The following is a 17,089-nucleotide window of genomic DNA, read 5'->3' on the forward strand; positions in this document are numbered from 1 at the left end:
GAGGCAAAAGACTTCCTTACCAACATATAAAGAACAAGCAAGCATAAGTACCTTCTCAATACCGCAAATATCAAGTAACCACACCCTAAACCAAATACCCTGTTGTCAAGGCAAGATATCAATTAGTTACTCCTTATGCCAAACATTTTGTTGTTTAACCTTGAAAGAGCAATAGTGAACTTGAACTCTCTGACTTTAAGTCAAGATGAAGCGGAGCCATTTTTATGGGCCTGACAGTGGAAGATTGCTTTGCTTGTTTGTTTGTCTTTTGTTGTTGAAACCCAGTCATGCTGTGTTGCTTAGGCTGTTCTCAAACTCTTGGACTTAACTGATCCTCCTGGCTCAGCCTCCTGGGTAAATTGAACTATAAGCATATGCCAACATGCCTGGGAAGATGGATATTTTAACTAAGAAAGACATTGGCGGGTTTGAGAATGGCCAGACCATGACTGTGAGCATTATCCAGACAGGTCTGAACACAGAAGAATGGACCTGTAGTTGCACATGTTTAATTTATATCCCAGCCTTGGACACACATCATAAATAGCAGGGGATCCAGAAGAATTCTTTGATGATCCAGCTTAGGACAGACATGGCACTGGCATTTCACCTCTACATCCCAACAGCTGGCCACAAGGGCACACAACAAATAGCATATACTCCGCAGTGTTTGTTAAACAATGCTTGATTTCACATGAGAAGTAATGAAACACTAGTTTGGGAGAAAACATTCTAGATTGGTTTCTGGTTGCATGAGCTATGCCGCATGAGCTATGGCATGAGCTATGCCGCAAAGCTATTGATGTCATCTGACGTGCTGACCAACTCTCTGTTGTGTGATGCAGAACTTGGTTATGACACAGCTTTCATTACTTGATGGATTCTACACATATGTGCCTATTTGATTGCTGGGATGATCATATTTTCATCCACACACAGGAAGCAGAGAGACAGAGAGAGAGGGGGGAGGAAGGACACACAGAGAGAGGAGAGATTACAGAGAGGAACAAGAAGCGATGTTAGATTATAAACCCCCAGGGACTTCCTGCAGGAAGGCTTCACCTCCCAAAGTTTCCATAACTTCCACAAACAGTACTATCAGTTGGGAACTAGGTGTTCACATTTATGTGAGGGCATTTATCATTCAAACTACACCACCAGGTCTGTCAGTGTCCTTGGGGCTTTCCTGTCAGTGAGTCTTGCTGAATTGGTGAGTACCAGATTTAAAAAAAAAAAAAAAAAAAAAAACAAAAAAAAAAACACACTCTAAAGCAATGCAGAAAGACATTTGGACCACTAGCCACCATGCTCTTGTGCATACACATACAGTGTTGCTGGTACCTATCCATTCCCATTATTTGCAGGTGGACAAGGGTTGCTTTCATGCTACAATGCCAGACATGAATGATGTATCTGAAAACTCATATAGATTAATGCAGGACAGGTGTTCACTTATCTTGGCTTCCTTCTTAAATGTTGTAAGCACTTTGCCGTTTGATGCCAAGTAAAGCAGTGCCCTCTTCTCTTAACTTGTGCATAGTAGCTCTTTAATGTAACTGTTTTCCAGTTCTCGTTGTCAGGACTCAACAGCCATGATCCTCAACAGCATCCACTCTCATGGCTATGACATGGAAAGTGACAGGAGCAAATCCAGCAATAATAATGGAGAAAACAAGAGGCAGAGCTGCATCAGAGTAGATGTCAGTTTGTTCAAGAAACTGAATATCCTGAACAATAAATGTGTGAAGTATTTCTACTAAATTGAAGGCTACCATGTGTGAAATTGCACTTCTCAGAAGAGCTACAAGCCTTTATGCTTGAGACTGTCCTTCACCAGAGATGGAGACCTAAAACCACTGCCCTGTGTCTGTTAAGAGCTGCTTCACAGTTAAAAAAATAAAAATAAAAATAAAAATAAAAATAAAGAAGTTTAGTCACTTCCTAGGTGCGTTCCAGGAATGGGCACTTCAGCTATCTTGGCCTGTTTTCTCATCTATAAACTGGGCATATAGTAGTCAAAGGGAGAGAGTGAAGAAAAAATTAATTCATATATGTAGTGTTCAGAACACTAGCAAATGAGAGTGGACAAATGTCTGCTAATGTGGTTTGCATTCCACTGTAAGAGATGTATCTGATGTTGAAACTCACAAATATCCATGACAAAAGCTGTGTTAATTTTATCATTTGGCTATAAAATAAAAGCTGCCACATATCTGTAGAAGACTAACTGAAAATTGGCCATTCAATATAATGTCTCTTATGGGACAGTTCATAAGTTGCTTTTTAAAAATAAGTCCCAGTGGCATTTACATATCTCACAGAAAATGAAGTCTTAAGAAAAAGGCAGTCATTTTCTTTTTTATAATAAAAAGCCAACACAAGTTCAAATTATAGATACGGAGTATTATTTTCATAACTGGGGGCACTGAGTTTCCTAATAATCCCTTCAGCTTTTGGCCAATAGTTTTCCATTTCCTTTGGGATAAAGTTGGCCCCTTATATGTTGAGAACTGAAATTTTAATTTCATGTGTAACTGCTGAGTTCAGTTTTGGAAGGACTAAGAGGACAGCCTTTGACAATGTTAATATTGCTCACATTGTGAAAGCGCTGTTTTCTGTTTGCTGTTGCAACAACACAAGTGTCCAAATGGTAAACAATTCGAGCTTTGTTTCCCTCGCACCTACTTAGCTCTGGAAATGTAGCATGAAAGCAACCCTTGTCCACCTGCAAATAATGGGAATGGATAGGTACCAGCAATACTGTACGTGGGAAAAGAGACAGCAGTAGGATGCAGCTGTCCCATGAACTGCAATTTGCTAAACTTTGTTCTAGAGATTTCTTTTTGTCTCCTTATTACAAGGGAAAAGACAGGCAGGCACACACACACACACACACACACACACACTATATATATATACTGTAAAATACATGTGCATATGTTCTTACTGAAAAGTAAAAGTGATGTATAAGAAATAGCACTTTCAGACATTGAAGAAAAATGTTGTATGTAAAGATAAAAAGTATGGTGTTTTGTTTAACACTCATATGCTAAATACTAGATGGCCCTTTTATCTGAACAGGGTCCTGAGGTTTATTTTTGTTCTAAAACCAACTTAGAAGCTTGGAATGGTGGAGTATGCCTTTAACCCCAGCACTCTGTAGGCACATCTGATATGAGGCCAGTCCCTACATAGTGAGTTATAGGAAAGCCAAGCAGGCAGGGCTATGTAAAGAGAGTCTATTTCAAAAAATAGAAAAAAACTAAAAGAAAAACAAAAGTTAAACCAACTAGAAACTTTCATTTATTTATAATCCAATTTGTAAGTGATCTTAAATAGCTATTGTTGCACATACTAATTTGCATGAATTCCTCATTCCAGTGATTTCATCATAAATTTATGAAAGATGGATAGATAGATAATATATAGATAGATAATAAATGATAGTTGATAGATAGATAGTCAGTTGGTAGATAATAGTTAATAGGTTAGATAATAAATAGTTCATAGATAGATGGTAAACAGTTGATAGATTACATAATAGATAGTTGACAGATAGTAGATAATTGATAGATGATAGACAGTAGATTGAGATAGATAGATAGAGAGAGAGATACAGAGATGGTAAAGAAATGATAGATAGTTGATAGATAGTAGATCGATAGATGGCAGATGATAGATAGATAGATAGATAGATAGATAGATAGATAGATAGTAGATAGATGTGCAAGAATATTTGCTAAAATCTTTGCACACAGCTTTTTGTCCACTTAGTCAATCCACATATTTTTCAAAAGGAACAAAAAGCTATATGCAAGATTTCAACAACTATTCTTGCTAAAATAATTATTGAATTATTACAAGGAATGGGAAAATCTACCATGTGTCTTTGGGGCTGTGGAACTTTCCTTTTTTTTCTTTATGGATATTTAGATGTTAATTATCCATCATACTTGCTCTTACACACTGTGAGTGCTCACAGATCAAATGAACAAATATAAAAGAAACACCAGATACAATAAATATTCATTCATAGCTTTGACTCAAAGTCTTATCTTCTCCTATATTTATGTGAATGTCTGTTAAAGGTCAAGAAAATAACTGGGTACATATGTCAGTGGTAGAGAATTTGTCTGACATGCCTAAGGACCTATCTTTGATCTCTAGCATCATAATCTAAACAAAAAAATCCCAGAATAGACAAAAGAAGAACCAGTTTATCCATATCTTCTGTTTGAATTTCCCTCTGGATTCTAAAGACCTGCACAAGCTATCCATTTAGGTCTTAATATTCTTTAGTGATAGCATATCATTGTCCTTGAAAATGGGATAGGGTGTGTCTATTGGATTAGCATGCTTCAGTCCTAGGGGAAATGCATAAATACACAGCTTTAGAAACCCTGTGTGCAAGGGCTGGATTTGACAGGGAATTTACAAACTGTAGTTTTTGTAGTCTTGCCACAGATGAGGGAGGCTGCACCTGGACATCTAATAAGGTAGAAAACAAGCCTGGTGCCTTCCAGTAACTCTGTTTATTTCCAGGAACCACTTCAGTGGGGAGTATTCCATATGACTCTCAGTGGCATTTTTCAGCAAAATTGCTAATCCAGAGTGACTTTTAGGTTTTGTAATGTCAAAGGGAACTTAGTACTCTATGGATATTTAATTAGTTGTTAAAAATTCCTCTCCATCCTGTGATCCATAAAAATCAATGCAGACTGGGCTAGAGGCCCAGTCTTTTTAAAAGCTTGCTGGATATAATTAACAATTATGAATATATTATTTGAGAAGATTACACAATCTTCTGCTATTTATTAGCTGAGAATAATTTAAAAATTTCCTCTTCCTTGGATGTTACTCTTAAGAATCATTAAGATGCAAAATGGTAGGTAAAGTATTCAGTAGTTTACATACTCACTGCTCTCTTTCAAATGGCTGAGCTAGTGCCCAGCAGGTCACAAATGCTAAGCAGAGGAAGACTAGACTTTAGGAAATGCATCTTGTAGTGTCATTGTTACCCAAATTCAAAAGCAAAAGCTCTGAGTTGTTTTACGTTGGTATAATTGCCATGTGTGAGTCAGAAATTAATTCATGAGTTTTCTCTCCGTCTTGTTTTAACAGAAAGAAGCCAGAATACCCCATCAGTCCTTTGAGGCCACAACGAATTTCACTACTTCAAACTTCCTTGAATAGGTAAGATTGTATTCTCTCTACCATAAAAGAGCAACCCGCTATTGTGAAAAACACTTCACTTCTTCTCTAACCATAGGGCTGGTTTTTTTTTTTAATATTTTTAATTAAATGCCAACTTATCTTTAAGGAATAGCATTTAAGAATTTCAGAGCAAATAGACTGGGAATTATAAAATATTACTTCACATGGAGCTCTTCACAGTTGAGGGCCTCTGGCAGGGGTGGGGGTTGAGGAGGACTCAGTCTTTTTTTAAGGGGCTGGCCACTGGGACTCTTGACCATGCTCCAGTGAGTATTTGGGCAACACCAATTGGACTTTTTTTTTTCTTTTCTTCGTCTTCTTCATTTGTTTTGGGAGAAGTCACAAGGGTGGGGGATGGGCCTAGGAGGACTGGGAAGTAATTAGGGTGCATTATGTGAAATTTCCAAATAATCAATAAAAATATTACGTTAAAAAAATCACTTCACAATTTTTAGACTGTCTTGAAAAGATCTCGATTTGAAATGAGGATTGAACCAAGCCTCTGTCTTTTTCTATGGCTAACCATAGCAATAATATTTCCTCTGCACTTACCATGTGCTGCCCTTGTTGCCATGTGACTTTATGTAATTAAATGCATTTATTTCCTCACATCAGCTCTGTGCGGTTGGTAACATACGATGTCTATTTTATAGATTAGGGTCCTGAGACAAAAGGACAGGAGGCAGAGCTCACCAAAACTGTGCATATGGGAGCAGGAACACCAAAACTGGGCACGTGTGAAAAAGAAACCCAGCCTTGGTGGTGACCTGGGGATGGTTGCTTGAGGAAGAATGCCCAAGAATTAGATTCTCCTCTGTTTGCATAAATTCCTTCTTGATTTATATAAGAAAAAAAGTAACATTTACTGAAAATGCAGTCAGTGCACAGCAGGCACAATCTTATTGTATATGTGCACCTGTCACATATCCAATAATTGCATATAAATAAATGAGCACTCAAGCTCAGTTTGCAAATAGAAACTGTGTTTTCTTTTACTTTGCACCTTTTAACTAGAAACTTTATCGTGAAGGCAGAATAAAATTATAAAGAGATTGTGAAGGAGTGGTATCTCATCCCAGAAAGTGAATTTCAGTTTTTTTGCTTTTATTAAAGGTGTTGAATATGCTATCTATAACTGGCCACGACAATGTTCATTTTATTGCTCTCATTAATTATTTTTGGGTGAAAAAATGTATAATGTTTTCATTGCAAAAGACTCACAACATTATGGTAAATACCTAAGTGTCTGCCACACAGACTAAACAGCCTCTCACTTACGGCTCTCTTAAACTCTTTCCTGAATCAACATCACAGGAGGAAAAGAACTGTTTGCTTTCTTCTCACGCTCCTGCCTTCTTCCCAGTGAGTATCAGAATTCTAAAGGCACTTAGTGACCTCTGTGTGTTCTCCTGTGTGGCAGACAAATGCAGCCCATTGACACCTTCCTACTGTGCAGAGCTGATGTCACTGCAGATATTCCTTCGTAGATCACTTTCACTCACTCTTGCATTTAGATGCATCCACAGTGGCACATGAGACTGGTTTGGCTCAGTCCAGTTGTTACCATGGTTACTGACTTACTTATTAATCTCTGGTGCTTATTATTGCCACTAAATATCACACAGTGCTTTAAAGATTCTATACTAGCATGGTTTCAGCATGTCTCATAAAACCTACTTGTAATTTGTGTCCAAAGGGAGCTGACAGTCTCTGAATATGATGCCATGCCAAGCCTTTTTATGTTTCATTTTTTTCCCAGCTGGAAACACATCTTTTAATTGGCATGTAAGGATTTTGTTAATCTATTGGGACCTGTGATTCTCACCATGTTCTGCTGTAATATGATAATCAGCATAGGTTTTGTTTCACCAAAGATGAAATTCTGACTATTCCCAAGCATAATATAAATATGAAATTTAAGATACTTAAAAGAAAAAATACATTTTGGGAGGTCCATGTTAATTACTTACATTCCCTTGAAAATCATGCAGGGAGTTTTAGTAAAGATCCTTTTCAAATTATTGTCTAAATCTACACTTAATTCTAGAATTTGATGACATGTATATGGGAGTCTTTATTAGCATCTTTTTTGCGTATATTGGGGCTAATGTTAAAACATCAAGAAGAGACAATATTTATCTAAACTGATAAAATAGTATCTAGGACAAACATGAACATTCATCCAGTGTTTCTGCAGAAGTGACAGCTGTAGCCACACCTACTGACTATTTATGCAAGTGTTTCTATCTGGATATGTTCTTTAATACTGTGAGATCACCTTTGATACCACTAACTCCTCCAAGTAGATTATACAGAAGGGATAATCACAGTGGAAATGCTCCATAAAGAGCTTCCTTTGAATTGTTTACTAATGTTTCTAATTACTATATTATGTAAATTTTGAAACTGAATATTTTCAACCTAACACTTGCAGTCCCCAATGTGAAGGTAGATCTTTATTCCCAGAGTTTATCTTACTGATGCCTATGAAACCAGCATCTCTTTTCACACAAAGCCCACTGGGTACTACAGTGCACTGTTAATCACTCTGAAAATCAGTTTGCCTCTCCTATCCACCACCTGTTCTAGCCATATGACTTGACCTCTTTAAGCTCCATGGGAGTACATTACAGTCCAAAGTATTATCAAGTCTCATCATCTCTACCTATATAATTAAAACTCATCAGTCTTAAATTTCCATAATCTGTTGTCTACATAGAAAAAGTCAGTACAACACTTCTTGATTGATAGGACTCCCCATTCCAAATATACCAATGGTCACTTGTATAAAATGAATCCCACTCTCCTACCATAGCTAACAAGCTGGTACAGGATGGTTATTCTCTTTACCCCCAACATCATCTCAGCATTGTATCCTCCCTCCAATGGAAGAAACTATATCATATTCTGAGCTGTGTAACTATCACCTAAGCTACCCCCTCCCAAGTGAGCTCTCTCTTTTTGAAGGGATAACTGGATATACAAGGTTCCTGGGAAACATGGCAGGTAGGTGTTTTGCCCACAGAATACCCACAATGCACATTAGCAATGGTTGGTAGCTCTTAAAGCATTCCTCTATGTGTCTTAACAGAACCCATTACTTTTCAGTGTGCAAGCACTCCCCTGGTTTCAAGCCATACTTTTTATGGTTTTATAGTATTGTGAAAAAACTTTCATCATCCCAAATCTTAATTTATGATACAAAAGTCCCAAACTACATAGCCAAGTTAGGAATAAGCTAGCTAGATGGACATGAAGAAACTATTTGAAGAGTAAAAAAGAAAAAAATAACTATGTATTATTCTTGAAGTCTTTTATCTAAATATTATAATCTGCTACAATTCAACATAGATTGTACATTCCTTCAGAACATTTATATTTTTTCTTCATTCCTAGCTGAAGGGAGCTCCATATTTTAAGAATCATTTTGTGTAAAAGGTTGATGTTTTTAGTTTTACAACTAGGAGCTGTAGTTGATGACTATTTATATTGTTGAGAATACTTGGCAACAGAAAGACTAACAGTAGGGCCACAGTGTGCCAACAACCAGCAAAAAGAGAACAAAAACCTGGTATTTTTGCCATCTTCTCTGAAAATAAGTACCTTGCCTTGCACCGATCACTACCTCACAAGGATTTTTCATACATTCTATGGAGACAGTTTTCCAGGTAGATTATGTCTGATGGTACTCTTACAAAATCCTATTGCACGCTGTGCAGTGAGCTGCTAATCACACCTGGCGCCCAGGTCTTCTGGCTCTTATTGATCAAGAGCTAAGCCTGGTGGGTTTTAAAGAGGGATCTGTACTTAGTTATCTGGGACAGGGAATAGGACAGTTGCCCACATCCTCTGGCAGGAGTTAAAATAACAATGACAGTCCTCCTACTTAGCAGGCTGAGTCACAAGCACATTCTTCTGCTTCCTCAGCAGTCCTAAGCAGATTGTTTGGGCTGGAGTTCTGGAGGCAGAGGTGGGCACCACCTGCTGTAAAAAGACAGCTGCGATTAAGGATTGTCTTTTAACAGTTTGGCCAAATAGAAATAGGAAAAGAAAACATTTGTTACTGACAAGCACATTGTCAGTAACACACACACACACACACACACACACACACACACAAATGAAGAAGTAAACAAGTAAATAAAGAAAAGCAATGGTGGTCCAGTCATGCCTATTATTCAATTAATTATTGTATTGGCCTTCAGGATAAGTCATTTTAAAAGGGAAGCTAGTTGTATGTTTGACAATTCAGTACTGCTGGATGTTTCTAATCAGACATTTGCTGTCCAATAGTGGTACCCTTATCTCAGCCAATATAGATCCTAGGTGTAACGAACAGAAATATAGTTTTGTTTAAGCAGAAAGACTGTTATAGGTTCCTATGCAGTCTTTTATTAGAACATTTTTGTTACAGAAGCAAAGTGGCTCATCCTTCTGTTCTAAGGTCTAGGCCATCATCTGGCAGGGTCACAAGACAATGTTGTCATTACTTGGGAGAGAATATTCGTGTATGTATCATCTGTTCTCTTCCATTTCATACAAAACAACTAGTAATTCAGTTAAGGGTCTCTACACGTATGTCCTTATCTAATTTAACTAATCCCATTGCTGAAACTTTGGAGACATTTAAATTCCTTCTCTTAAAACCTCACAATAGGATAAAATTTCAATGTATGAACCATTGAGAGACACAATGTATATCTAACCCATAGCATACTTCATAGTCCAAGGGCAAGAACAGGTATGGACACCATGAGTATATAAAGGCAGAAGCTGAATGTGAGCCAAGGCCACAGTTCTCTCTGGAGCCCTTCATCTCCTTTTTCTCAGTTTGTTTCCACGTGACTGCCAATAACTCTTCTTCTACATAAAGACAAGATTTCCTTGTTCTGTCTCACCCAGGCATGGCTCACCAGCTTGCTTCTCCTTCAGTGTCAGGTTTATGTATTATTTGCTTATCAATTTTTAATCACCTCAACATTAACCCAATAAGCTGTGATCACTAAAACAGAGTAGACAATATGTACATGGTTGTCAGGATTCTACATTTTTAGGTGGGGAAAAGAAGACGAGAGCTCACTGCAAGAAAGGAATGATGATGGACTAACACCTCCACAGCAACTAAAATATCTGAGGGAAATCTATTTGCTCCCTTCCTCTCACTCTCCACAGTATTCCCTTTCATTGATAACTGGCATGCCACCCTACTATATTAAGAGTGATCCATAACCCGGCAGTTCTTCTGAAGTTGTGTAAGGACAGGCAGGATCCTGTGATGGTTTTGCCTGCCCTCTGCTTGCCACCTGGAAGAGAAGTTGTAACTTTTGGAGACTACAAGAAGTTACATATCAGGAAACCAGGCAAAAAAAGAAGTGAAACCCCCAGAAAGAGTGGGAAATAGGCAAAGTCCCTTGAGGGAGTGCTTCAGATACAGTTAGTACGCCATCTTTAACTCTATACCTAACTGCAAAAATTAGATGCATTCATTTGGATCTCCTGATCAAGGATGGACCAGATAGGCTTAGCAAGAGGTGTGCACATATTTATGTATGTGTGTTCACATGCACACTTATTTCAATCACAGACTTGCAAAAACACACATTTCTATAGACCTAGCACACATGTGACTTAGGGCATGTTAAACTCAAAGTTCTGTGATAATTCAAACTAATTCTAATCAAGGACAGTGTGTGTTCTGAGGAATTTTGCATGCTAACCTTCAGCTACTGTCCCTGAGATCTGGCTATGTCCTCAGAAAGTCCATTGCCATCCTCTGTAGTTGCATGATTGGTTTCTGTTCCTTTTGTGCCTCAGGCTCCTATTGCTGGCAACAAAACAAAGCACAAAACATGGAGAAAGGTGTGGAGCTCCATGCCTGTAGTCCCATGCTTTGGATGCTAAGGAATGAGCATTGTGGGGAGTTCAAGGCCAAACCAGCTACCTTGTTTCAAAATCAAAACAAAACATTTCCTTCTCATTGCTCAGTGAAGCAATTTTCACTCTTCACTAGGAGGCTGAGACAAGAGGATTGTCATGAATTTGTGGTCAGCCTAGGCTACAAGCTACAGAGTGACACTTTATCTCAGAACAAAGGTGCCTGAGCAGGATATGATGAAGAATGGATTAAGGGCTTAACTCTGAAGAAGAAACTTGGAGATTTACATCATCGGCACACACTGCCATGTTCACCACATAATGGTGACAAGAACTTTGTAGGAAATGAAGTTCTTAGGTAGTGGTGATGACAATAATGGATTTGTGGGCTTGGAATGTATATCCTTACTGAATATATGAGATGTTGGGACTACAGAGCTATGGAGAAGGTGATGCCAGAAAAAAAGCAAAGAACACCGGGACCATTCATATTGTCAGGGAGGGAAGAAGATAAACAGAAGTTCAGGCTTAAAATCAACCAAGAGTGCTCTTTCAGAGAAGCATGCACTCAGTCATAGAGAATGAAGAACTTACAGCATTAAATGCAACAAATTATTAGTGAGCATCAAGGAACATGAAAGCATCAGTAACTGCACAGCTTCTGCTTCCTGTTATATTTTCCCATCCTCTTTCTGGAGATCAAAGTCTTAAGCACCTCCATTATTACCTACTGAGGCACCCTGATAGAAGTCTAAGAATTTATTTTAAAATTAGCATTATTCAAATGATGAGTGACATCATCAATCCTCTCCTTAAGTTCTCTTATTTAACTGGGCTCTGTGTCCTCAGAAAGTTGAACCTCTTCTCCAGGATTTTCCTCCCTCAGGCCAGGCTTCCAAGACATTGGTCTGAACCTTGCAATGACCTTTATTCCTGCCGCTTTCCTGATCCTTATAAATAGATGCTTCTCTCTGTACTATGACCATGTAATGCTGAGGGCTCATCACATAGTTTCTTTTTCCCATCTAAAAATTTCCTAAACAAATCTAAAATTTCCTAAACAATGTCTACACACGATTATCTCTCCCTCCTTCCAACAACAGTGGAATACTTGTTGCCTCCTCACTTGAATGTACACCGTGTTTGCAAAGTGAGTTCATGTGTGGGAACCTGGGCACATGTGTGTGAATGTATGTGTGTGTGTGTGAGTGTTTGTGTGTGTGGTGGTGTTGTTGTTTTAGATAGGAGAAAGGGTATATTCCTAGCCCTCCCTAAAAAAGAGAAAGAAGGATGACACTGGCTGGCATTTTGAGACTATAAATTATTATTATTATTATTATTATTATTATTATTATTATTATTATTATTGGAAAAGGGTGTGGTAAAAGGAATGAAACTGTTACATATCAGATAGAGCCACCTAAAGTGATAAGGAAGGCAGATACAAGGGACACGGGGACAGGCATATGTAAAGGTTCAGTCTTTCTTTCACTTTAGAGAAGTAGGTGCTCTCAACATGTCCTTGGGAAAATGTCAAAATATCTTGTGCTCCTAGGAAAATGACTGCAAATTCTGTCCTGCCTATTGCAAACATTCCACAAGGACCCACCCAATGGATGGACCATCTGTGCTCCAGTTACACCCAGGAGCAGAGGAGCACAAATCACAGAAATGCCCTTTCTTCCAGTTTGGATTCTCGATTCTCCCACGACAACACCCATGGCGTTTCTAATGGCTGTGAGGATTGGTTGTGCAGGCAGCAACCTGGAGAGGGTGACTTCAAATGTTTCATTTAATCCTGTCACTGCTCTTGGTCTCATCCATTGTAAATGTTACATTCTATTATAACATCAAAAAATAAACAGCTTCTCAAAAAGTTGCATTTTCCAGACATGGTAGTACACTCCTGTGATCCCATTAATTGGGAGGTAGAGGCAGGAGTATCTAAAAGTCAAGGTCATCTTTGCCTATATTCCAAGGTCTAGATCATTTGGACGATCTGACACTCTTCTGGGTTCTATGACCACCAGCAAATATGTGCATGCATGTGCCTGCATGCACATGTGTGTGGGTACATGCTCTCTCTCTCGCACACACACACAAGCAAAAATGCTTTATAGGTTTTTTTCAGACCAAGTATGCTAATCAGGTTAGCTAAATGCTTTACGAACGAGTTCTGGAACTTTGTCATAGCTTTTTTTTTTTTTTTTTTTTTTTGGCCCTCTTCAACAGTACTACTTGGGTTGGGAGGTCAACTTTGTAGTCAACCCATGACACAGGCTCCTGCCATTTGTGATTTTGCTTCATCACCATCTATTTGTGGAAGGGCAGAAACAAAGGAGAAGTACATGCAGGTGGATACAAGCCAGGACTGTGTTTCCACTCATGTGCCTTTTTCTGGGCAAAGAAAGGAGCTCTACCTAAGTGCTACCAGAATAAAGCTCTACCAGAATAAAGAAGAAACCAGTTCTCTACACTGCTGGTGAAACATCTGGTTCTAGTAGAAACCTGTGAAGCCGTACCTTTGTATACATGGGTTAAATAGCTTAAATGGTGGCAAAACCAGATGTCAATCATACCACGGAGACAAAATAGTGCATCAAAATTCCTATATCATCTTAAAATAGTAAATATAATAGGCAAATCCGTCTATCAAGGTTAATTCTTACAATGGTACAGATACATTTCTTGAGAAATGTTCTTTATGGAAATAGGGTTTCCAAAAGATAACAGCTCACATACTCTGATGTCTGGTATTGCCAGTCACTTACTACAATAATTTTTTGTTAAGGGAATGAATTTAGAAATAATTTTCAAAGCTTCACTGTGGAATGCACTTTGGTAATTATACAAAATTCATTGTTAGAACAATGAATTAGAATACCAAATATAAACTTTGAATTTATGATGAATATGTACTTTTAAAGAAAAGTAGACTAAAGGTGGAATGTTGAGGAAAATAGCCGTACTATTAATCACTTTAAAAATATAAAGGATATATATATATATATGTATATATATATATATATATATATATTCTCCCAAATAGTCATAAATAAGACTCCTGTCATATTTTGCATTTGTTCCATCAGCACTATGTATTTGGGTGGTAATGAACACATGGCAAGTACCATTGTATCCAATTATTTATAAGAATTAATTTATCTTAGTTAGAGTTAGTATTTCTGCGTTGAAACACCATGACCAAAAGCAACTTAGGGAGGAAAGGGTTGATTTCACACAAAGTTCCACGTAACAGTTCATCATCAAAAGCAGAGAGGACAGGAACCTGGAGGCAGGAACTGATGCAGAGGACATGGATGCTTGGTGCTTACTGCCTTGTTTCCCATAGCTTGTTCAGCCTGCTTTCTTATAGAACCCAGGACCACCAGCCCAGGGATGGCACCCCCCCATAATGGGAAGGACCCTCCAGCATCAATCACTGATTAAGAATAGCTAGATCTTATGGAGGCATTTTTTTCAGTTGAGGTTCCTTCCTTTCAGATAGGTCTAGCTAGTGTCAAGGTGACATAATGATATCCAGCACACTATTGTTTCATGTTGTATAAAATACAGTATCCTGTTAAATAACCTTATTTGCTAATGAATTCTGTCACAGAGTGTTAACTTTCCTCTGACTATGGAATTCTGGGGAGTTTGTGGATAACTGCTTCACACTCAGTATGTGATCACTATTTACTCCTTGACAGTTAAAATTCCTTTTCCCTTTGAGAGCTGGTGGCACTTTAATCACATACACATGGCACTAGAGAACATTTAAAATAGAGAAATCCCAGGAGTCCTGTCTATTTGCTGAGTAGATGAAGAAAGAGAAATTGGTGAGAAGTTTGAGAGCAATGAGTACAAACCACAGGGTTGAAGCTGGAGGCTGATGTATTCTGGGTGTGTCTGTCAAAGCTTTCCTCCTGAGAAGTGTGATGATACATCTCACCGTGATAATTTCTTTTTAATTTTTTTCTACTCCTTTTGCTCCCACCTGCACTGATTCTTTTAATGAATGTCAAGGATTCCAGTTGTGCACAGTAATTACTGCAGAAGGCACTTTGATTCAGAGGCTGTTGTAATCTCTGTAAGAGAAACTGAGAACTCATCGAAGCCAACACTTCAGTGAGTGGGTACCAGAGCCTGTCATTTAAACTCACAGTGAGCGAAGCATGAGGCAATATCCAGTAGTAATCAATCCTGAATGAAGAGCGCTGGGGAAAAAACACACAAAAGAGCGTTTCAGTGCAGAGAGCAGTGTTTAGTTAAGTCTCCCTGGGTTTTGACTGGGGGCCTGTATTTACAATCATACTGAGTCTTGTTTGGGGAAATAAAAATTTTCAAAGAAACTTAGTTGACAAGCCAAGGGGAATATTCAAATTACAGTGTCACATACACGCATGCATATATAAAATGTCACACGTGCATACGTAAAGGATTTTCTTATATACTAAGAAAGTACTGTTGGAACAGAGCACAAAGACAGGCACGTTGTTCAATGAAGCTCTGTGGGAAAGCAGCAAGCTCATATGTATTTATAAATATAAAAATTCTTATGGTAGAGTGGTGTGACTATATTATATAACATAAAATATTTGTTAATGGCTGGGGCTATAGTTATTGATAAAGCTCTTGTCTCACACACATGAGGCCCTCTGTTCAATCCCCAGTCCTACAAACAAAACCATAAATTTAAATATTTGTGCTTGGATAAAACATATTTAGCCTTATTCTTTCCGCTGTAGTTTTCTACTGCAGGAAGTCCATTCTCCAGGTAATGAGCCAGACATTGAGAATCCATCACCTTCTGCCAGGCTTTCTTAACATCCTGTCATCAGAGCCGCCATCAAGTCTCATGGGAAAGCTGAAAGAGGCCCCAAACTGAACTCTTGGTTTCTACTATTGCTCCACTGTGACCCCCTCTCTTTTCCACATAGTAGCCATGTGATCTTTTAAAAGTTAACACTACCCTGTAAGAAGCTGTTACATTTTGAGATAAATCTAAACTCTTGACCGAATTATCTAGGAAACAGTTCTCAAAGAGTTCTCCCTTTGTCTTAAACCAGCCTCACACACAGGAAGCTCATTCTCGCTCTACAGCTTCTATGGCCACAACACACTCTCATCCTTTGTAGCATCCTGGCCCCTCAGCACTCTCTCCTCCATAATGGAGCATTCCTTTGTACTGCGCATCGATAGCAGCAACACATCAGTCTCTTCTCTGAGGTCACCGCCCCAATACATCCTTGAAAATGAAGACTATTTAGGCAGCTGGAGAGAAGGGTTGTCACCCAAGCATGAGGACCTGATACTCAGCATCCATGAAAAAACTAGATCCTTTCTGACTTTACTTTCCAATGCTTCTGTCATCAATAATATCTTTAATCTGCAAAAGGAATCCCACCAGCCTCAGCTGCTACTTCCACTTGCCATTAAAAGTCTGAAGTTCCTTTCCTTTCTCATAGTTATGTCCCTGAGGAAATGCTGACATTGGCTGTGTTTAATAAAATAAATAAGTGGAATATGATGTCTATTTTAAAAAATAATATATTTGTCTTTCATATTTGTTACTTTCTAGAAGTATGTATTATTTTAATTTTATATATTTTATTCTATTTTTGGATGCTTTGTGGTGTTGGGCACTGAATCCAGGGCATTGAGCTTGAATAGGCAACCATTCTGCCATTGAACAGCATCTTAAACCTAGTCAGATGTGTTTTTTCTTTAATTTTCCACATAAGTTCCTATAATTAAATTGACTGTTACATATAAGGTAGCAATAGTTGTCTGTAGAGAAATTAATTGCACTTTTTTTCATTTACTTGAAAATATTTACCATCTCATAACCTTGGACTAATTATATACATTTCAGGCCTGGGGGTGTTCAATATTTTATGTCACATTCTGTCGCTTCAGAAGTTTGACAGAATACAAGTAGCCAGCCATAAAAATTGACCTTGTTTCTAGAATTCCCTCCAGGGTACAAAGACATGCCCAT

At 38.2% G+C, this 17,089-nt stretch overlaps 1 protein-coding gene across 6 annotated transcripts in view; it reads left to right on the forward strand.

Annotated features, from left to right (window-relative positions):
- The window catches only part of Map2 (microtubule associated protein 2), a 281,331-nt gene that overhangs the window by 187,997 nt on the left and 76,245 nt on the right, over positions 1-17,089 (forward strand). For all 6 annotated transcript variants that reach the window (XM_035441009.1, XM_027397118.2, XM_035441006.1 and 3 more), the window contains one exon: positions 5,122-5,193. The gene's annotated coding sequence lies outside the window, so the exon portion shown is untranslated. The remainder of the gene's footprint in view (positions 1-5,121; positions 5,194-17,089) is intronic.

The sequence above is a fragment of the Cricetulus griseus genome, chromosome 2, assembly GCF_003668045.3.
Source record: "Cricetulus griseus strain 17A/GY chromosome 2, alternate assembly CriGri-PICRH-1.0, whole genome shotgun sequence".
Classification (NCBI taxonomy): domain Eukaryota; kingdom Metazoa; phylum Chordata; class Mammalia; order Rodentia; family Cricetidae; genus Cricetulus; species Cricetulus griseus.